The sequence below is a fragment of the Octodon degus genome, unplaced genomic scaffold (assembly GCF_000260255.1).
Source record: "Octodon degus isolate 3935 unplaced genomic scaffold, OctDeg1.0 scaffold00011, whole genome shotgun sequence".
Taxonomy (NCBI): domain Eukaryota; kingdom Metazoa; phylum Chordata; class Mammalia; order Rodentia; family Octodontidae; genus Octodon; species Octodon degus.
The window spans coordinates 5,082,793-5,106,335 of NW_004524587.1; the positions used below are offsets into that span (position 1 = coordinate 5,082,793).

General features: G+C 39.4%; 1 long non-coding RNA gene across 1 annotated transcript; it reads left to right on the forward strand.

Moving 5' to 3' along the window:
* Positions 1–4,399: 4,399 nt before the first annotated feature.
* Positions 4,400–13,589, forward strand: LOC111815073. The gene is made up of 3 exons (XR_002819878.1): positions 4,400–4,477; positions 12,900–12,902; positions 13,568–13,589. It is a non-coding gene; the product is annotated as an uncharacterized LOC111815073 (long non-coding RNA).
* Positions 13,590–23,543: the final 9,954 nt, after the last annotated feature.

Genomic DNA, 23,543 nt, shown 5'->3' on the forward strand with positions numbered 1-23,543 from the left:
CTACTGAGGACTGACCAGGCCCACAGTCTCCCAAACGAGTGAATAGGGAAAGCTTTAATAAATGAGACAAAAGCTATGATTTCAGGGCTCAGGAGGAACAGAAATCTTTTCACAGAATTTGAGATTTTTCTGGGATTTTAGACAAAGACTTTTCCAGGGTGGCCCATATTTATTAGCTTTTCAAACAAGAAAGGGGGAACACTGAAGAAGAAGTAGGAATTTGGACAGGACTTGGGAGTCTTTTCAACAGCTTCTCCAAGTAATGCAGTATGTTAATTTAGGAGAACTATGTCTTCTCCAGGAAGGCCTTCCCTGCAGGAGTGAGGTGCCTGCAGCCACAGTCTCTATCTAGTTAACTGAGGTTGGAGCCATGTATCCTTAGCCGTGGCCTTGGCTTGGCTTGGCTTGTGAGGCCTCATGGCTACAACCATCATTATAGGCCTCCATGGCTCCGGTGACTCACACAGGTTCTTTAGCCAAGCTGGCTTGGCAGCAGCATCTTGCTCCCATGAGGTCCACAGTAAAGTTTTCTAGTCACAGTTAGTGGAAATATTTAATAATAATGTGATTATTCTTGTTGCTCAATAATGATTCTGCTGGAATTTATAGTCTCTGCCTAGAAATGCAGTTTTCTTTCGCAGCATATGCTGAGTCAAACAGTACAATCACACAGGTCTTTTTCCTTAGCCTTTTGATGTTGTCGATGGCATCGATGTTTGAATGCCAACAGCCGTGCTTACCTGAAATAAAATCTCACTTGGTTCTGCTGTGCAATTCATTTTATCTACGGTTGGAGTAGAGTTCCTAGTATTTTCTTCAGCATTGTTGTATCTGTATTAGTAAGCATATTAACCTATAGTTTGCCTTTCTTGTAATATCTTTATTTCGTTTTGTTGTTTGGGTAATGCCGATGACCTGATGGAATCAATTAGAAAGTGGTGACTCTGCCTCTCTTTTCTATCATGAAGAATTGGCTTAATTTTTTGCTTAAATGTCAGAAGAATTCAGAGTGAAACCATCTGGATCTGGGACTCTGCTATTCACAGCATAATTAATTATTGATTCAATTTATGTAATAGATACAGGCCTATTCGGATTATCTTCTTGTTTGATAAATTTTAATAGTTTGTTATTTTCAAGGAATTGGCTCATTTCATGAAATTTTGCCATAGAATTGTGCATAGTGATCCTTTCCGTACTTTTAATGTCCATATGGCCAGTAGTGATGACCTGTCTTTCATTGCAGAGATTGATAATGTATGTTCCACTCTTCTTCTTTCTCTTCCTCCTCTTCCTGTCCTCTCCTTTCTCCTCACTCTTTTCTTTCTTTCCTTTTCTCCACTCTTCACACCCCTTTTCCGTTTCATTTTCCCCCTCTTCTCACCTTTGTTTAGCCCATTGTGTTAGCTTTCTGTCAGTGTGACCATAACACTCAGGATAATCAGCTAAAAGGAGGAATATTTATTATTTTGTTTCACTGTTTCATATGTTCCAGTCCATGAGATCTGGCCTTTGTGCCTGTAGTGGTCACACGGGTCATGGCAGGAGCATGCAGTAGAGGAGGATTTTTCACTGCATGAGAACCTTGAAGCTAAGAGAGAGAAGAGGCAAGGGGGGAGCCCAAGTATCCCCTTCAAGGATACCCCCCATGACCCAAATTCTCCCACAAGGAGCCTCCTCTTAAATGCTCTACCACCTCCCAATAGCACCACTGGCGAGAGACCAGGTCTCTCAGCACATGAACCATGCAGGGTTATTTCAGATCTGAAAAGGAACTCGCCAAGAAGTTTATACATAAATATCATTGATCAGTTTTTTGCAGCTGAGTTAAATACAAATATTATAGGCAGTCACACAGGGTCAGGCCTTCAAAAGGAGCCAGTTGAAAGGTGAGATGCCTCATGACTGTGAGAGACAGACACACTTCTGCCGTAGACCAAAGTTCAAGACAAAAGAGCAAGCAAATGCATACCTCCCTACAGACAAATGTCTGGGACTGATATTGGAAATAGGTCTCTTACCTTGAGGAAGCCTGGAAGAGTCACTAACCCAGCTCCTGTGGGAGAGGCCCCTGCTCTGCGTTCATGTCCACTTGCTATGTATCACACTTCCCCATTTGGTCCTGGATTTAATCAATCCTACCTGAGCAATTGTGCTTGTAACCTTATTGGGTGACCATAGTTTTGTTCCATCTCATGTGTGAGTTCCCATGTTTTCCACCTTAGATCCACTGCTATGACTTGTGTGTAGTTGTCCCTCCAAAGCCTCATGTAGTCATGGGCAGACTTCTAGAGTTTCTGGTTAACTCATGATCCACTGGGATTATGGGTGTGAGTGTTGCTGGGACTATGGGTATAAATGCTGCTGGGATTATGGGTGTGACTACTACACCCAGTCTGGGACATATAGCCTGAAAGCAACTTAAGGGAGACAGACTTTCTCTCTGTAGCCATTGTTGCTGCTACTCCACAATTTTTTTCTCTGCTATTTGCCGCTGTTTTGAAAGGTTGCTCTCTGCCATGTTCGGCTCTGCCTTGGAGCCAGCCAAGTATGGACTGAAACCTCCAATCACTGTGAGCTACATAAACCTTTCCTTCCTTCATTTGGATGTTGGGTATTTGTCCCAGCAATGAAAGACAAGAGCAAGTGAGACACCAACCTCACCTCATGGTTTCAGTCTATAAAATCTCTAGCAGCTTCACGGACAACCCACTTACTCAGGTCCCCCTTCTGTTCTGCTCTCAGATAGGACCTTTCTCTCCCCCAATAAATATATTCTGCTCTTAAAAATAAATAAATAAATAAATAAATAAATAAATAAATAAATAAAAATTTTCTTGCTACACTTTTGATTTGTATAATGATCTAATTCATTACAGGGAATTTTTATCTGTACAGAATATATCTTGATTCTTGTTTTTCCTCCCCCCATTCTCCCTCCCTTCCTTGAATCTCTCTTCCTTCTTCATTTATAAAAGATCTGTTTCCATTTTTTCTCTTTTGTTCTCTTTCTTCGCTTTCCCCTTCCTTCCCTCCCCCCTCATTCTTTCTTTCTTACTTTCCCATTTAAACATCTTCCTCCTCCTTCCCAAAATCTATCATCCATTTTGGTCCTTATTTACACTTTTGGTTTCTCACCCAAGAGAAGTAATGTGATATTTAACATATGTGTTTGATTTCACCCAGCCTTTGTTGATTTTCTCTGTTGTCTTTAGTATCATTGATTTCTTCTCTGATTTTTACATATTTTCTTTAAGCTTATTTTTTTTCTTCCTCTAGTGTCTTAAGGAGAAAACTGATGAGTTAAAATCTTTTTCTTTTTTGATATGTGTATTTAAAATTAGACTTTTCTTTTTGTACTTGGAATCAAACTCATGACCTTTTGTTTGCTGGGCAGACACTGTGCCACTGAGCTATCTCCTCAGTCTTACATTTATCTTTAAGTACTGAAATTGCTGTATCCCACAGACCATGAATTACATTTTCACTCTCATCAAAGTTCAAAATAGTTCTATTGTCCTTTGAGACTTTTTGACTAACAAGTTATATAGAAGTACGTTCTTTTACCTAGAAATCTTTGGGGGTTTTCAGTTATCTTTCTAAGTTTCTTTTCTCATTTAATCCCATTGTGTTATGGAATGAACTTTGTATGTTTCCTAAATTTCTAAATTGCTTATGGTGTGTCATATGGTTTAGAATCTTGGTGAATCTACCTCTTTATTTTTATATTTTTGTCTTTTTGATTTCCTGGTACCTACACTTTGACTAAATAAATAACCACTATGTTCTAGCTGATAAATTTGCTAATTGTGAAAATGTTTTACATATAGTGGAGGAGGGAAAGAAATGTAAGCGTGTGATGGATGGTGAAGGTGGGCTTTTCAGTGGGAGAGTGAAATTACAGAGCAACACAATGGAAATGTTTGAATGAACACCAAGGTAGCAGAATTACATCATAGACATTAGCAGAAAAGTCATTCTATGTATATAGATAGTTACAGATATAGTTATAGATATAGATCTTATATAGACAGATAAACAGCTTCAGAAATGAGTCCACATGAATATAGGCATGTGTTAGTATCTGATGCAGCTAGCTTTCTTCTCTGGGATGGCTTAGAATCAACGATGCTCAGCAACAATGAACGCACCGATGGTTCCCTTATTGGTCACAAAATGTCAGTCTTCACTGCCAGGAAACAATTCCTTGAAGAAGAAACTGATACTAGTAATGGTGTTCAATAAACAAAAGAATGGAAAAATAACAACACAATATAGGAGCTAATATGGCTTCACTTTATTTGTTTGTTTGGTCTCACTATGCAGTTCAGACTCATAGTGATCCTCCCGTCTCAGCCTGCCCAGAGCGGGGATTACAGGTGTGTATGTCCATGTTCAATTTTGGTGGCTGTCACGGCACACTCAGGGTTCTGGGTTCAGCATGGCATGTGGTACCAGTGATCAAACTTGGGTCCTTGTGTTTCCCAGGTGGGAACTTAGATCTATCTCCCCAGCCCTATAAGGGAGATAATTAGAAACTGAAACAATCAATGTGTCCAAATGAATAACATGGTGTTAGAAAACCACCCAAAATTAGAAAATAAATGTATAGATGTACATGATCAATTAAATAAATATGCAAGAATATATTTTCTTCTTGATGTGTTCTAAATCTGTATATAAATATGTACCCTTCCAGGATGTAGAATTCACATTGTGCAAGCTCAGCCTCACTGAATGTGCACTGATCTTCAGAGTAGGGAGTGGCAGGAATGATCACGTTAGAGTGCAGATGCTTGGCAAACCCTGCCTCAGTCAAATGATGCACATAAAGGACCTTCGTAGGATCACGTGGCATCATGGACCGCCTGATAAGAGGTGGCAAGGAGCTCTTTATTCCTGTGGTTGTCTCTCCCCAAGACTTGGTACTCCAATCTAAGCTGTTGGTAAGTTCTATGTCAGAGTATCTCAGAGGAGATGTTCAATGAAGTACCTGGCCGTGATTCCAGAGACTATGGAGGCCGAGAAAAAGGGAAAACAGAAATCATCACAAGTTAAAGCATCCCTGGGAGCCTCGACGAGATTTCCTAGGTTGGATCCTGGAACAGAAATGGAGAAGTGATGAAAACAATCTGACTTACTCCAAAAGAAATTAGAATTCCTATGAACAGTATGTTCCAGTGTCTTTCTTTAGGTTTGACAAATGGGCCATGGTAAAACAAGATTAATAATTATGAGGGAAGTTGAGTGGCATAGAACTGTCTTCATTATCCTTGCCATTTTCTGTATGTTTAGTAGAATTTCAATACTAAGTTTCATTTTTAGGGCTGGTAAGATAGCTCAGCAGGCTAAGCAGCTGTTTAGGCAAGTTCAGGGACAAGAGTTAGATCCCCAGTACCACAGGCTGTGCTGACCCCTCCCTCAAGCATGCAGAACCAGGGACCAAACCAAGTCCAGGTGGTGGTGCATGCCTGAAATCCCAGTGCTGAGGAGGCTGGAAATAGGAGTCGGAGCTGTGTAGTGAGTACTGTACCAAATGCATAAAAGGTAGCTTTTTATTTTTTTAAAAAAAGATAGCTTGTATTTCTAAATTTAAAATAAAACAAATTATCTCTTCAGTAGGATATGTATTCAGCATATGATAATCAAACAAATACGCTCTACCTAGTTACTATGTGTTTCTGTTAACGAGCAGCATGTGTCATGGGTAACAGAAATTTTTTGACCTTCAAACCTAAGGAAACCATAAATAGATTCAAGATCTCATTATATTTATATGAACCAGGTTATCAAGTAGAATTTCTTTCATTTAGAGCAGAAAGTGTTTCATATTTGTTCCTTGCAATTCTTAATTTTGCAAGTCTGTTTTTGAATTTAATTAGGGTAGAAAGCAAGCCTAAAATGTACTAAACCCATAAATATTGGTGGTTTCCCTATTCCTACTGCATGGAATATGAGAGCTATTTTTACCTTGTTAGGTGATTTATTCTTAAGACATTAAAGCTCAAAATAAACACAGTCCAAAAGTGCCACAGAATATGTTGCTATTTTAAGATCGCTCTCAGAGAACAAGCAGCAAGTGTAAAAATCACAAAATTCCCAACCTCTACTTTATACTTAGAGACATAATGCAACATATTAGCAAAATAATATCAGAAATGCATATTATCTTATCAGTCAGGGCTTTACTAGAGAAACAGATAACACACAAGCTATGAAAATGCATAAGAAATGACAAGATTGGCTTAGGATGGTCAGCCAGTGTCGGATAAAGAAGTATGCAGCGGGCGTCTGCACACTGGGGACTGAAGGATTCCGCCCAAGGGCTGGGGCTCACTGCAGTGTTCCATGCAAGTCCGTAGCAGGAGACCGATGGGTCCTTGACAGAAGGACGACAGGTCTGTGCTGGAAGGCTGAAGGATCCAAGGCAGAAGCTAAAGAGTGCTGGAAGCCAGGAGATGACGTCCATGTTGAAGGCAAAGACTGGAACTTCTCTGAAGCATGGAAGCCTGTTGCCCTTCCGTATGTCCCTTTCATACCAGCCAGGTGATGACTCACCTGGGGGTGGCTCCTCTACACTCTCACCCAAAGCATTGCTGAGCCCATCTAGTCAAGCTTCTAAAGTTGACACAATCCAGCAACCACTATATTATATCAGTGCATAAGTACCACAGGTGCATAGATACCATAACACAGTACGGTAAATACAAAAGCATGATTTCTACCACAGGGAAAATATCAATTAACTTCTTTGTATTTTTAGAATGTAAAAAGTAGTAAACTATTCCAATGACGGGTGATAAAATGTTTAAGTTTGATACTCTATTTCCTAGAATCTGTGATGATATTAGATGATGACAAGCATATCTTAAATTGCACAAAAATAATTATAATATCCCATTTGGAAACTAAAATTTATACTTGATTTTTTAATTTTTATTATATAATATATTTATTTATTTGTATTTTAGGGAAGAGTCTACAGGGTGTTCACTTTCTCACTACTAGATTGGACTGATCCACCTGTTTACAGCCTCCCAACAGCTAGGATTACAGGGGCACACCACCAGGCCCAGTCTCAATTGCCATCTCAGCGCACTCTGGGGGCAGGGCTAGCACAGCAGGCCTGGCAATTAACCCCCAGGCCCTGCACCTGCTTACAGGGGCTTTAATCTGCTGAGCCAATTGGCCAGCCCTTAAAATATATATTTTAATTCTTCTCTCATACCAATATTCTAGTAGTTGGTCTAGATTGCATTTCATTAACATAAGCTTAAAACTAAAAGTAAAATCCTCATTAGCAAAGCATCAAAACCTTACCTTTTAGTACCCAGTGCAGTCTACTAATTATTGCAGAAACTACTTGATTTTGAAAAAGACAAATATGTTTTATCTTGTGTGTTGCTTAATGTTAAGAAAATATAGAGAAAGATCTGGCAAGGCATCTCTTTTTTTTTCTTCTTAAATACTTACACTGCTTTTTCAGAAGGGAATGGAGAAGAAAACATAGTTCATGGCAAGTTTGTGAACAGAAAAAAAAAAAAAAAACTATTCTGCCCTCTTATATCTAATCCATTCTTGTACTAAAGGGTAAATTTGACATTCTTCCAACTACCACTAAAACTGTCAGAAAATCCTTAAAAATTGCATTTAAAAAAATCAATAGTGCCCCTTCACATCTTTTAAATTGGTCAATTTTGATTGCCTAGTGCCCTGAAACACTTTGGAATTCACTTGAGTATAGATGGGCTAAGCCAGTCATTATGAAACTCATTAAAGACAGACACCAAATGTAGAAAGCAGGGTGTTGTAGGAACACATTAAAATATATCCTGGACACCACTAATGAAGGGTAGTGTGAGTTCTTGAGTGTACCATCTTCTGGATCAGGGGATCAGGATGGAGAGAGAGAGAGAGAGAGAGAGAGAGAGAGAGAGAGAGAGAGAGAGAGAGATTTAAAGCATGGTAGGCTAAAAATTCAAAAGCATAGATTTTGTTTGTAGGGTAGTATGTAACAAATTGAGAAAACCAGATGATATTTCCAGCCAAAGATGGCATGAATACTTATGGGTTTGCAAGGATGCGAAGCTTGGCAAGGGATGTTTCTCAACTTCACATGTCCCTGTCCTTCAGCTTTAGCACTTAACAAAATCCTGGTGAGGATTGTCATCATTGTCTCTGTTCTTTTCGAAGATGATGAATAAACCCCCAAAGTAACATGACTTAATAAGATGCTATTTGTATGGAGTTGATATATGCCCCGTTTACATTACAAGCTAAACTTATCACACGTTAAATTCTAATTAATTTCCTCCTAGGATATGAATGAGCATAACATTTTCAGCATACACTGCTGTGAAAAACAATTATTTTGTCACATGCAGAGGATTGTGTGTAGGAAATGAACAGTGGGCGTAGAAAGATTCTTTGGGAAACATTTTTTACCTCTAAGTGTCTCTATACTCATATTTGTGTAAGGCACAAATTAATAATGAATGTTTGCATAAATAATATATGATATGTATGTAATCAAAAAGCACACATTTTCCAAATTGTTCTAGTTGCCCTTAAAACATCATTAGCATCATAGCTCTGGGACATTACTGGTTTGTATGTGCTATGTATACCTTCATGGGCAAGTTCAAGAAGACCAAACGCCATGTATTTGCCTGACCCTGTCTCATCCACAGGCTCTGCTGTGTGCTGTGAGGTAGCACTGGCCAAGGATGGTGGCCTAGGATTTTAACTCCTACAGCAGAGTTGAGGGTGCCATGGGAGAGTAAACGTTGCAATGGTTCCCCTTGTGTAAGACACTCAGAGATAACTTGCCCAGTCTAGACCTAAATACTAACCCAGGATGTCACACACAGAATGGGACATCAGAAAGGAACACTGAGGTCTAGACTGCTGACTTTAGCCAGGCTCGTCTTACTCAGAGGGAAAAGAGACTGTTGAGGCCCAAGATTTTGGTGCAGCCTCCTCTCCCTCTCAGTGTATGCAAGCACTTGTTGGAGGAGGTAGCTCTTGTCCCCTCAAAGGATATACACTCCAAGAAGGAGGAGCAAGCCAGACATGCCACCTTTTTCATTCTATGTCTCTTCCAAGCACTTGGCTTACAGCTCAGCCCAGAATGGGTGCAGATACCTCTGTTGGCCAGGATCACCAGGCAACAGACCCAGGAGAAGGGACCAAAGATAGTAGTTCTGATATCATCCCAGGGCTAAAATGCTTAAAGGACTCATCCTTGCAGGTCATCAAGAACCCTCTCTCTAGCCAGGTTTGGTGCTACATGCCTGTCATGCCAGCACTCTGGAGGCTGAGTTTGGAGGAACACTATGAATTTTGAGAACATCCTGGGTTCTTTAGTGGGTTCATGGCCAAGCTGAAGTGCATAGCAAGACCCTGTGCAAAATAAAATAAAATAAAATAAGAGGAGAGAGAGAGAGAAAGAGAGAGAGAGAGAGAGAGAGAGAGAGAGAGAGAGAGAGAGAGAGACTCTGTGATGTGCAAACAAGCAACTTTATTTCAGACAGAACCATCAGATCTTCCCAGACATCACTCAAGTGTCTTAGTCTTTATATGCCTAATTCTGCTAAAGGTGCATTCAGGTCCCTGGAGAGCAAGGGCTGAGATCCCCTGTCAGCTTCTCTGTCCCTGGGAGCCTGGATGTCTCTTCTTCAGATACTCCTGCAGATCCCCTCACCAAGGCATAGAGAGTTCTGCCCCTGCCTCTCCATCCTTCACTGCCCAATTTGTACCTGCAGAAGACAGTAGAGGTGGCCTCCTGCACAAGAGTACTGGAGGTGACCTGGTACAGGATTTCTTCCTGTCTTCCTCCTTGAGACAAGCCTGTCCTCTCCAGTCTTCTCAGGAAGGAAGTGCTTTCAATGATGATTGTTAATGTACAATATCACATGAAGACACACACATCTCCCGTTTCTTGAGTTTGCCAAGTGACACTAAAAACAACTGCTAGTGCCTGGACATCTCGTTAGACAATAGATTTTAGGGGATATGTTTTACTTGACTGATTAAAAAAAGGCTTTACAAAATAGGTGGCTCACCCAAGTGGAAAGGACAGCAAATTGGCTTTGGCTCAGAATGCCCAGAGGGGCATTTGACTTAGGTGTCCAAGGATTTTGTGAAATGAACATTTAAATGACTTAACCAAAGTTGGTTGCCAGTACTGTTTGTGTTCTTAGAGTCCTAGACCTGCAAGAAGCATGCAAATTTAAATTGTACTCACAGAAGGAAGAACTCTGAATCAAGACAGTATCCTTCTTGTGGGATAATGTCATCATGTCTATTATCATGTCTTTGATGATAAACCTACCTTTATTTACTTGTTTTTTTTTTGTTTTTTGTTTTTTTTTTTTTGTTTGTTTGTTTTTTTTTTGGTAATCTACATCTCTGATTCAGGGAATGATATATATTTGTTCAAAGTGCTGAAAACTGAGAAAAACCCAAAGTTTGTACCAGGAGTAGGAGAATATATGATGTCCTTATAATATGTGCTGTTCAACAATGAGAATAAAAGTGCTATAAATGATTGCATAATGTGGGTGACTGTCTCGGACATAATAAGCAAAAAAGGCAGAGATGAAAGTGTGTGGACTCCATGATCCAACTGTTTCAAACTAAAGAATGGAACATTAATCTATGTTATTAAAAAATCAGGATCGGGAGGTAGGGACCTTGGAGAAACCTAAGAGGGCTTCTGAAATTAAGGCAGCATGTAGCTTTTCACGTGCTTCCTGATTAGATAAGGGTGTTTACTTGCTGGATGTTAGGGTTTGTGTCTGGTTGTCGCCCCAAAGCCTCATGCAGTCATGGGGCAGACTTCTAGAGTTTCTGATTAACTCATGATTCACTGGGATTATGGGTGTGAGTGCTGCTGGGATTATAGATATGAGAGCTACATTCAGCCTGGGTTGAATAGCCTGAATTCAACTCAAAGGAGACAGACTAGTTCTCTGTAGCCATGGTTGCTGCTGCTCCTCCCTTCACTCTCTGCTCTTCGCCACATGAAATGTTGCTCTCTGCCATGTGTGTCTCTGCCTCGGAGCCAGCTGAGTATGGACTAAGACCTCCACTAACTGTGAGCTAAGTAAGCCTTTCCTTTCCTAATTTTGAGTGCTGGGTATTTGTCCCAGCAATGAGAGAAGAGTAACTGAGACACTGAAAATCATAAAACTGCACGAGGAAGAACCTCACTTTTCTGAGTATTTGTCATGATTCAACCAATCACTAACAGCAACAAGAACAATGAGGAGCAAACTGATTCAAAGGTATGAATCTAAACCCTAGTGTCAATTCCAGGCTTTCTTGCCTTCCTGGCTGATGGCACAATAGAGCCTAGAGCCACCATTCAGTGCAGTGATTGCGATGTCGCTCATTGGATTCCACTTCATAAATAGCACAATTCCTCTTCATCAGCATCATAATTTCAGAGTCAACAGAGTTTTATTCCTTTTGATCTGTCATGGGCACTTTCTTATATGTCTGCATGTCTCATAATTTTTAAGAAGCTTGACATTTTGAATAATGTAGCAATCCGAAAACTGAATCTTGCCTGTCTAGATGATTTGTTGATATTATTGTTTTGCTATTTGTTTGTTTAATGACTTCCCTGACTAATTCTCTATAGTCTTTATTATCTCTCATGTGTGGCCTCTGGAGTTCCTGTTTCATTAGCTTAGTGATCAGATGATTACATAGAGTTTTATCAAATTTTTGGAGACTGTAAGTCTCCTATCTTTTGTTGAGTGGCTCTGTATGTGCAGCCATCTCTTGGCAGCTGTGAGTACCCCTGTCACAATCCCCTTAGCTAACAGAGTCAGTGGATGTTCAAGTCACTTACATGAAGACGCCCAGCATTTATAGATAGTATACTCACATCCTCTTGCATACTTTAGGTCACTTCTGGGTTGACTATAATACCCAATGCATGCAAGTTCTGTATGAACAGTGTTATACTCTACTGCTTAGAGAAAATGACAGGGAAAAAAGTATGCACTTTTTGGCACAATTTTTTTGTTTTGCAAAAATCTTTCATCTGGAGTTGGTTGAATCTGTGGCTTCAGGGCTGGTGGAAAGAGAGCAGACAGTGTACTAAGAACCACCTCTAACCCTCAGCCAGTTGAGAGCTCTGTTTTGTCTTCCACTCCCGTTTGCACAGTCTCAATGTCACAACTTGATATTCTCTTATATGTGTCTCTAGCACACTTCAAACCCTGAGCATGTGTGTGGAATTGTAGAGTCCCAGAAATATGACAGAGGTTTCTAAGGCCACTTAAGGATGTAACAGTCACTATTGTCCCAGTTACCTGTGGTCATAAACAATTGCTACTGATACATAGTTAAAGTCTCACTGTCAAAGATGTTCAAGATATATGGGCTTATCAGGTCTAATGATAATAAATTAAAAAGCCTAGTTTGGTAGGTTTCTGTAGAACTGTCAGATCAAAATATGTGAATTCTTCATGAAAGGTGCTTTAGGGGAGTTCTAAGTGTGTTCTGGCTCCTGGCTCCTGTTTCACAGTTAGTTGTTATGCTAAAGTTTTCTAGAGTTATCATGGAAGTTATCAGGGATGGGAATAGCGAATATTCAGAGGTACAAAAGCTGATAGTTATTACCAAGATTCAACTGTTTTAGGAATAATTTTTTTCTATATAGCTTCATTTTGTAAGTTATTGTATTTTTTTCTTACTATTTGGTTGAGAAGAGGATTTTTACATGTGCTCAACACCACCACCATTGCTGACGTAACACTGCGCCTTACAATGATGTTACTTAAAGTGTTCTTGTGTTCCTTTTCTGTACTCTTCTAACCGTTATTTGTTGTTCAAGCAGATTATGCAATTGCCCACATTATCCTAGTTTTTGAATAAAGTAACAGATGGTTTTATTTGAAAAAGCTAAAAAAAAACTTCATAGTGCTCTACATTTTTAACAGTACCATAAAATAATCTCCAGCTGTTCAATATTTGTCACATTTGATGAATGATCTATAACAATAGAATATGATTTGTTTTCCTTATTTTTAAACGCACGTGTCATCTCAATTTGTACAGATTCTTCTTTTCTTTGTAATGAGTATTTATAAAATGCTTTTGATGTCTATTTGGCCTTTTATCACTTTGATTTTTCTCCAAGTACTAATGGCAAAAAATTAATCAAATTCTACAATTAGTTTTATGATTTTCATGGTCTTTCTATTAAGAAATGTCACTTGTCTCTATGACTTCTAAAGAGGAAACGTGTTTCCTTGAGACTTGAATGATTATAATTTATCTTTTAGTACCTCAAAATCATACTTACTCTTCTTGAAACATTGGTTCAAATTTGTGTGTTTTGACTTATTTATTTATTTATTATGTATTTGGTACAGGGTCTCACTGCACAGCTCAGACTCGCACTCATAGTGATCCTCCTGTTTTCAGCCTCCCCGGTGCTTGGATTACAGGCGAGCACCACCATGCCCAGTTTTGGTGGCTGCTATGGCATGCCTGGGGTTCTGGGACCTGCACAGTATATGGTACTTGGGATCAAATTCGGGTCCTTGAGCTTGCCAGGCAGGTGCTTAGACCATTGAGCTATCTACCCAGCCTCTATTTTATGAATTTTGGTTGAATGATAGTGTTAAAATATATCACCATACACCTGAAAGTTCATATTATCTAGAAATATTGATAGATTTTTCACAGTAGATGTCAGAAAAAAACTGAACTAGAAAAAGAAACCAGTTCCAAGTAATTGTGATTAAAATCTCTTGCCTTTACAAATTAAAAAATAACATTTGAAATAGTCTTCAGTGTCTTAAAAGCCAACCCCTGTATGCAAAAGATTAGATACATTTATGTCTTGATCTAAAATTTCTTCTCACTCTTAGATAACAGAAATTCTGATACTGCCTTAAAAATATAAAACTTGCCTCAATTCAGTAAGGATTTCACCAAACGTACTCATCAGTATTTATTGTTGTTCTCTTCCTCCAAATGGGCTGATAGAAATTCATGATATGGGAAGGGACAGGTCTGAAGTTTTCTCTGTCAATAATTTCTCCACCAAATGCCACCAATCTGATGAAACAGGAAGAACATAAAAAAGGTTACAGGAGTCCTTAAGAGGTACCCCTAAGACCAGAAAGGTGCTGAAAGCAGTTTTCACAGCTCGTATTGCCTGCACATACACGATACCTGATGGCCACGAGGTAAGGGAGGAGTTTATGGCTCATGGTTGTGTTCCACGGCCAGTTGACTCCAGCACAGGAGCATCATGGCAGAAGAGCATGGTGTGGCAAAGCGGCTTAGTTTGCAGCAGTGAGGACGCAGATCAAAAGAACAGTGCCAGAGAGGAAGGGCTTATGGAGAAGCTGCAACAGGCAAGGCCCCTCTACCCAGAAGTGTGCCTCACTATTCCCCTTCCTGGCTCCCAAGGAAACCAAGTTGTCCATGAAGCTTACCAGTGACTCAGATTCTCTCTTTGCTGGGAGCTTCTTTGCTTCTTTAGAGTCCTCTCACCTGCCAATGTGCTGTCTGCAGCCACTGTGATCCTGATCCTGTTTCTTGTGGCATCTCTTGCCGCTCCCTCCTCAACCCCTAGTTTTGTGAAAGTGCAAGGCACAGAGACTTTGTTAGGTTCCATCTTCTTCACAGGTAGTTGACTTGCTCAGGTGTGAGGCTGGGTGTAATCTGGGTCTTCCTCCCTGGAGGAGCACATCTAATGCAGTGTGTGTGTGTGTGTGTGTGTGTGTGTGTGTGTGTGTGTGTTTTCAAGGATTGAACTCAGTACCTTGTACTTGCCAGGCAAGCAGTTATTCCACTGAATACCTCCCCAGCCCCTAGGAGCACATCTGATTCTTGAAAAGCACGTTTATGTCAATCAAATACATGGGCCGAATAGCTCAGTGGATTAAAGCACCTGCAAACAGGTGCAGGGGCCAGGGATTTGATCCCCGAGCCTGACGTGAGGGCTATGCCTGCCCCTGGGGCATGCTGAGATGGCAATTGAGACTAGGAATGGTGGCGCCCGCCTATAATCCCAGCTCTTGGAAAGTTGTAAACAGGCGGATCATTATGAGTCCAATTTAATAGTGAGACCCTGAACACCCTGTAGACCCTTCCCTAAAATACAAAGAAAAAAGAAAGAAAGAAAGAAAGAAAGAAGAAAGAAAAAGAAAGAAAGAAAAAAGAAAGAAAGAAAGAAAGAAAGAAAGAAAGAAAGAAAGAAAGAAAGAAAGAAAGAAAAGCAAGGGTTCACTCATGAAAAATATCCTGAGGAGATCTGACTGACCTTCTCAGATACAAAAGTTACATTTCTTGTTATATAGGTCTTGCTTTATCTTGGACTTAACCATCCAGCAGAAAAGTATAAACACGAGGTATAAAATGTAAAGCCACATTGCATATGCTGAGCTGTAAGAAGCTCAAGCCAACAGCATCTGACGTTGCAGATGTTATCCTACAGATAACCCACTACTATTATGGACTACTGGACTATATTGGATTATTTTGCCGAATTCACACACTTACAATATTTAAATGTCAATGGCATACCCATCTCTGACAAAACTAAACAAAGAGGATATAAAGAAAGGACTGTCTGGTATCTGTATATACAAAATAGGATAGGTACATAGCTACTTTCTCTTAGTTCAATGAGAAAAAATGATTTGTACTAAAAGTGTTTGGACAGGATATCATGTCTACATCTTGTACTATGAATAATCACCACGAAAACAACAATACGTAATGTGTTAATTATTATAACTGTCCTACTAACCTGCTTTGGAACTGTCTCATTGCTGTTTCTCAATAAAATTAATAAAAAAATCAAATACATGCACACACACACTCCCAGTTTCCACTAGCTCACTCCCACTTCTATATATGGGATGAATAACATGATTTCTCTGAAGGTAGAATTTTCATAAAATTCTCCTGTCGCCTCAGATCCTAACCTTTTTCTACCATCAAGCTAAGTGAAAATCTGTTCCTAGCATTTCCTTTTGACATCTACCTCTTAGCCTGACTCACAATACACTTCATTGCTGCTTGTCCAAATCAAAACTTTGCCTATAGTGCTGCTCACTTTGCTAAGGGGAGAGGCCTTTAAATAACAGGATCTGAAAATTGCTTAAATCATACATGACTGGGTTAGAAATTAATTCTGTATCATTGGAAAATATTTTTTTAATGTAGGCCTTAAAAGATCAAAGCCAGGCTTGTATCAATTACTGAGTTTGAAAACATCGTTATGGTGTTAGGGTCATTAAATAAATCAATCAAAACCTTTTTTTTTCCTTTCTAGAATAACATCATAGAAAACTTTTCACAACTTCAATTGGAATAATTGCAAGTGTTAAATCAGGTATAAATTTTCACTTAAGTCCAAATAGGATTTTTGTCTTGCCATCCCTCTCACTACCACCCTCTTTATCCACACAGGCCACAGGGGACCCTTCTTTCTTCTGGTATTCTGTTTCCACTATTTTCTAATTATTTGGATAAGATTCAGAGCAAGACTGAAGCTAAATGATGTGCAATCGCTACATACCCCTGACAATCAGCTCTCTCCACACCGCCTTCATGCTCAGTAGAAAAGGCAGATTTAATTAGTAAAAGTCACGAACAGCACTGAACAAAATAGTCATTTCCAGCCTTTTGTGAATCTTTAAAAGATTAAGCTAAAAAGTCAGTTTTGTCTGTAATAACTTAAGCCAGTAAAAGCTTTGTTGCTACGTATTCAGCATTTTCCTGTGCTGTCCTCGATCTGAGCTCATTTATCTTAAAGCACCATCACCAATGGTTCTCAGTTATACACAAAGTAAATAAAGTCATTCCCATGCATGAGCTCTATTTGTTAAAATAAAATAGCTCTGCAGCCCCAGAAATTGAGATAAAAGGAAGGATAATGTCTCCTAGGTGAGACTCCACCAGCAATCTTTATTTGCAATCTCTCCTTTCATTCCCAAAGCCAATTTCCTAACTAGTTTGTTTCTTTTTTCAAACACATCATTCTTTTTCTGGATCAAAGTGCATTTTGTATTTTCACATGTGGGTTCTGTGTAAACAGGTTACTTTCTCTATAATCCCAAAATATTTATCTTAACTGTGGAGATCTCTATTGTAATGCTGAAGAAGCAGCAAATTCATTAAGTGTAAGACTCCAGAATACCTTAGGTTCTGTGGCTATCACTATGGTACTCTGCTTAACAGGAAATTCTCGGCAGCTCCTTAGACATCTAGCAGAAGGACATTAATTAACTAAAATATTGTAGAGCTAATGCTTCAAACTCCTGCCGCCGTACACATTGAGTTTTTCAAGGACATCTAATAATAAAGAACACATCTCAATGTTCACATGCTTAACTAATGAAAGGCAGCGATCCCCACTATTCCTTCTTATGCATTAATAATGTCTTTGATGAGGCATTAGTGCCAAGCTTTGAAACCATGTATATGTTCACTGTTTAATTAAACAAATTGTACTCAGGAACTCATCTTACTCAAGAACCATTCTCAGTGGATAGTTGTTTTATCTCAATCCTGTCTTCTTTTTTTTTATTCACTTATTTATTTGGTACAGGATCTTGCTATGCAGTTCAGACTCATAATGAGCCTCTTGTCTCAGCCTCCCTAGGGCTGGGATTACAGGCTGGCACAGTGTGCCCAGGGTTCTGAGGCAAGCACTGCATGTGATACCAGGGTTTGAACCCGGGTCCTTGTGCTTACTAGGCAGTGTGTAGATCACTGAGCTATATCCCCAGCCCTCAATCCCTTCATTAGGAGCCACCATTTGCCTTGCTGGCTTACATAACAGACTTTCATCACCTTTTTGTGCACACATTTGACTGTTTCACTGTCTCCCCACCTATGGAGTAGGATATTTATGGAAATTAAACAGTAAATTGTTGGAGTGAGCTCCACTCCAAGTTCCCCTCACCCCTCTACCACCCACTCCCAGAGAAACGTTGGAAAACCAGCTGGGACTATGGGAAGAAACTTTGGAAGAACTCTGGGAAACTTCTTAAGGTTTGAAAAAAAAAAAAAAAGCAGTAAAAGCTGAGTCAAGATCTAGACAGACAAAGATGATGGAAAAACTTCCTGCCATTTTTCTTTTGCTTCTTTTCCAAGTTGTCCTCAGCCTGGAAACAGCCAGCATTCTGAGTACAGAATGATGGACTCTGACTCTAGATCCTACTTGCAAATTCTATATTTGGTCCAACAACCCAGGGTTCACATAAGCTGCTTCCTTCCTGAGCTTGGAACTCACTGGAGAGATAAAGAAGCTTCTAAAAAAAAAAGAAGACAGTGAACAATCTACAGATGCCTAGGGTGGATGATGCAGATTGTAACCATTTGAAGTTCAGGAGGAGAAGTTGGAGAGAGAGTTGCTTTTTAAGAATTAGGGCCTTCAAAAGCTTCTGTATATATTGGAGTATTTGGAAGACTTCACACATACCCGGAAAAGAAAGGAGTTCAGTAAAGTCCTTAAAGAAAAAATGAAGCTTTCATTTTTGGTTGAGTGGTGAGCCAATGTGACAGAGCCCTGGCACATATCCAACCTATAGGCTGTGAGAGGATTTTTCTTTTCATTTGTTTTTATTTTTATTCATTTGTTTTTGTTTGTTTTTCTTTTGGTTTTAAACTCCTGGGATTTAAAGAAATTCTTATTAAAAGATTACCTGAATGTGCAATCAAAGTACAGTTACAAAAATGGTCTGGAAAAGTCACAAGGAAAACATATTATTGCAGTAAAAGACAATCTAAAGAAGAATCTTAGGTACGTAATTAAACTGTTATGATATACAAAAGTGCTGTTTCCAAAAATTCAGAAATTATCCAAAGAAATGGAAAAATATAGCCTACTCAAAGACATAAACTTACAGCAACTATCCCAAAGGAAGATGTGGCTTAGAATAATTAAAAAAGACCTACTACAAATCTCAAACAGGCTCAAAGAGCAGTCAGAAAACATGGAAAACAAATTAAAGAAAATCAACAAAATGTGTTATAAACAAAATGAAAATGCCAATAAGGAGCCAGAAATGATGAAATGGAACCAAAGAGGAATGCTGAAACTGAAAAATATAAGAATGGAATCAAAAGTTCACGTAAGGAGCCAGAAGATATTATATTAAGTGCAATAACTCAGGCATGGAAAGGCAAGTATCCATGTTCTCTCCTGTAGGTGGGAGCTAAACAAATGTTCCCTAAGGGCTGGGGGGACGGCTCAGTGGAACAAGTGCTTGCCTGTCAAACACAGGGGCCTGAGTTCAATCCCCGGTTCAGCCAAAAAAAAAAAAAGACAAAAACAAAAGAACATAAACAAATGTCCCTGAATATAAAGTAGTGATTCCTAAAGGCTGCGGAAGTGTGGGGCTTAGGGGAGATACAGAGTGGTGAAGTTGATGGGTATCCACTACCTGCACCTGTAGAAATATTACTTTGACCTCCATTAGTATGTACAATTTGTCAATCAAAACCCAAATAAAGTAATTTCTTAAAAGTCACTCAACAGGTTCACGGAGCCCTCATTTTTTCTCCACAGTTTACCTGGAGTCACATTTTACAACACAAGTCCCAGAATTTTATTACCCACTTTCAAACTCTACAGAGGTTCTCCATTGCACTTTGAATAAAAGACCAACTTCTTATGGGCAGGACCATGGGGGCCTCTTCATAAAAAAGACATCAATTTACCAGAAACATAGCAACTGTCCCCTGCCTTCTTGAGAGACCACCATACCCCTGTGTGGTGGTATACCCCACCCTTCCAGGGAAACCCTCAGGAGCCAACGTGCTCATGTTTAGGTGTGTGACAACTGTTGTGGTTCAGATTTAGATGTGTTCACAAAGTCTCATGTGCTCATCAGTAGAGCTTTTGGAAGGATATTGGACTATAGGCATGAGGAACTTATCAATGGATTAGTCCACTGATGAATTTATAGTTCAGTGTGATTTGGAAGGTGAAGCCAGGTTGCAGAAAGAAAGTCCCTGAGGGTGTGTTCTGGAAGAATATATCCCCTTCAGTCCCCCTTGAATCACACTCTGCTTCCACATACCATTTCAAAGGCTGTTTCTCCTCTGGGATGTACCCCTTGCAGGCAGTCAATTGCCAGCTGAAACCTCTACAAACTGTGAGACAAAATCAACACTTTCTTCTTTAATTTGAGGCTGTCTGATATTTTGTCCTAGCAACAAGGAAGTAACTAAGATTACTGAGGAGAACCATATTGATCTCTTCCCTAACGAAAGTGTTCCCATCACCTCCCCGATCTAAGCAAGCACCACATTTCAGAACCCTCACAAAAATCCATTCACTACAAAGTAAACAAAAGCAATTATGATGTAAAAGGGTACCTGACAGAAAGATAGTGGCTACAAAGATAAATTTCACTCTTTGCTTCAGCAGTAATCTAGTTCTGATTGCATAGGCATGAATGTATAATTTAAGACGTGATTCTTCCAGAAGGCATTTGAGTTCCCCTGGTTCTCCATCTCAGCAACAGCACACCACATCTTTCTGAGGTGGGCTGGGTGATGGAGTATGAAGTTGGAATATTGGCTGAGCCATTCACTGCTCTTCACCTGGTTCATTGGCAGGAGATTTCTCTGAGGCAATTTCATATACATTTTTCAGAACCTTAAAATTGTTCATTTCCTCTGACCCTACAGTTGCTTTGCCAGGAATTCATTTTTTAAATTAATTAGAGATGCAGAAGCAAAGTTCTTTATCAGAGTGTACATAGAAGCATTATTTTTAGAAATTGGCAAGTAAAAATCTCATTGCATAAACTCAGGTGCACAAGCAATTCAACTTCCTTTATTTTTTCTGAAATTGAACATTATTTCTTTTCTGAGTTTTGATTCTTCTAGGCACTGCAAAGTTAATTTAATTTAATCCCATCTCTCCCTACCTCCTACTTCTATAACTTCCTTGGCGATGTACCTAAGTTTTACACACCAAGATGTTGAAAAGAGAAGTTATCTAGCGGAGGTCATTATCATCTATTTCTGCCAGCATCTTCTGAGATGCCTTCATTCCATCCCAGTTGGCAGCTATTGGTCCAGAGCCGTGCTATTTTCCCTAAGTCCCAGAAGGGTTATTTCAGTGTTCAATGCCTCTCTGTCTTTGTCATCTGGGACATATTGGAAATTATTCTTGCTTCATATCATGCACGGCTGCTAGAAAATCTATGAAGCCGATAAATCCCTGGCGGCATATATACAACTCAACTATTGTATAATATTTGGTCCTAAAGATTTCATTTTCTTTTCTTTATACCAGATCCTAAGCTTTGGGGTCTCAAATTAAGTGTCAGTGTTTGAATAGGAACAGAAAGACTGTGAGTGGTAAGCTGGACCCAATTTTTGTTGTCAGATTCTGAGCATATCTTTCCGATTGTGTACAGTATTTAACAATTGTTGGGAATTGGAAATTGACCATAACCATGTTAAGAATACTACACCATGGCCCTTTTTTATTTTTAATTCTTGAGAGATAATGTACTAGTGTCCCACTGACCATAGTAAGTAAAAAGTAAAAGAAAACTACATTCATTAATAAACTAATATACAAAGATAAAATAATGAAGCAAATTGAAATATACAACAACTATGAAATAATTAAATATTTTTCATAGTGTGGAATATCATGCAACCTTAAAGTTTTCTTGAAGATTACTTAATACAGGAAAATATCTATATTGTAGTAAACAAAAAGTATAATGTTGACTTGTATAATATATATGCATAGGAAAAAAAAGAAAAGAAAATCTTAAAAACTGCTTTATCATGAACAGTACAATATGTATATATGCTTTCTTTTTCTTCCTTTCTTATATAGTCAAAGTTTTCTTCAACAGACAACATTAGTGTTGTAGGAAAAATATATACAACTTTATCTCTAAGAAAGAATAAAACTGCTGTAGCAACCTCAAGTAAAAGAAGGGTTGGAGAGATTTCCCAGTTTGGCATTTAGGAGGTAATTAAAGAACTTAGCCAGAACATTTCCAGCCAAGATGATGGGGCTAGAAGTCAGTTTCCTGTAGATTGAAATTTAAAATGGGAAGCTAAATATGTTAGTAAATTTAAACCCAATTTCTAAACAGCTTGGTTACAAAAGGAAGGAGAAAGATAAGGCACAGTTTAACGAGGGGCATTAGGCTGGAGAGGCTATATCAATATATCTAACAGGAGGTGCTAGAGTATGCTTGGGAGCTGGTTCAGAGTCGGTAGATAGGCGGGCATTTGTAATAATGGCTAAAGGCCTCAATTTTCTCTGTGAAGGAGAAATCTGCCGAGGAGGTTTGATGGTGGCAGGGTAGGTTTTATGAAGGGAATAATAGAAAATTAAAATAGTTGCTGTGAGGAGCAGAGCAGGAAGCTGACCAATGAGCATGAAGCGCTGTCAAGCTGTGTAGGAGTCCAGCTGCCACTGGGTTTCCAGGACTTGTGATGACACCAATCTGCTCAGATGTGTGATTTAATCTCACAGTCTATAGGATGCCAAGCAAGGAGTAGAGAATAGGATTGAAGCTCAATTGAGAAACTGCACACGGGGGTGGAAAAATAGGACAAAAATTAAAAGTCCTGGGCAGCTCCAGTGACATGGGAGCTGTGAATTACAATTCCTACGCAATGGGACCGATTATTTTACAAAGTAGTAAATCATTGAGGGGCAGCAACCAGATCAAACAACAGAAGCCTCTCAAGGTGGAGAATACAACTGGAGAATACAGGCACATGATAAACACGCGCCTCTTAACTGAAAACCTGTTCAATTCTTCATCATTTAGTGGCAACACCTTACTATGTAGCAAAGGGTTATTTCCCAGGTTTACATTCTTACCCTTTTTCTTTTCCAACGTCGTATTATTTTTTGAATAGTCAAAGAAACGCTAAAGTATAGAATAATGCACAGAAAAGCGAACACTGCTCGAGCACCTTTTCCCATACAGAAAAGTGGCCCGCCAGTGCCTACCCAGAGTAGCCTGCTTGCGCGATGCTGCAGCCCGGGTAGGTGAAAGGGGCTCCTAGACAGAGATGTGAAGAGAGAGTCTGCAGCCAGCTCGCTTCCAGAAAGATGACCTTCGGAGGATTGGTCCATAGACATAGATCGGCATTTGTGCTAACCATGAGCAAAGGTATGTGCAAAGAATAAAACTTCATCTGTCTTCTCGACTTGAGGAAATAAGATAGGAGGATAACACCTTATACAAGATAGGTGAAATAAATGTTTTCTCATTAATGTGGCACAATAGCTCACAGAAATTGCCGTCTCATACATTCCAATTAAGTTAGAAATCACGCGTGATTTTCTTCCCTATCATCAAAAAACTCCCCTTGATCACGACAACCAGAGCATCTCTGAGGCCGTTCGGTTCTCTCTAATCACATAGCCAGGAGGGGGCAGATGGTGCTCACAAGCAGCTGTAGGGTAAGTTGGGAGGAGACAGAAGGTCCTCAGCCACAAAGCAGGTTCCAGATATATTCTAGGGTGAATAGTGGCCTCAAAGGATCAGAAAGGTTATACA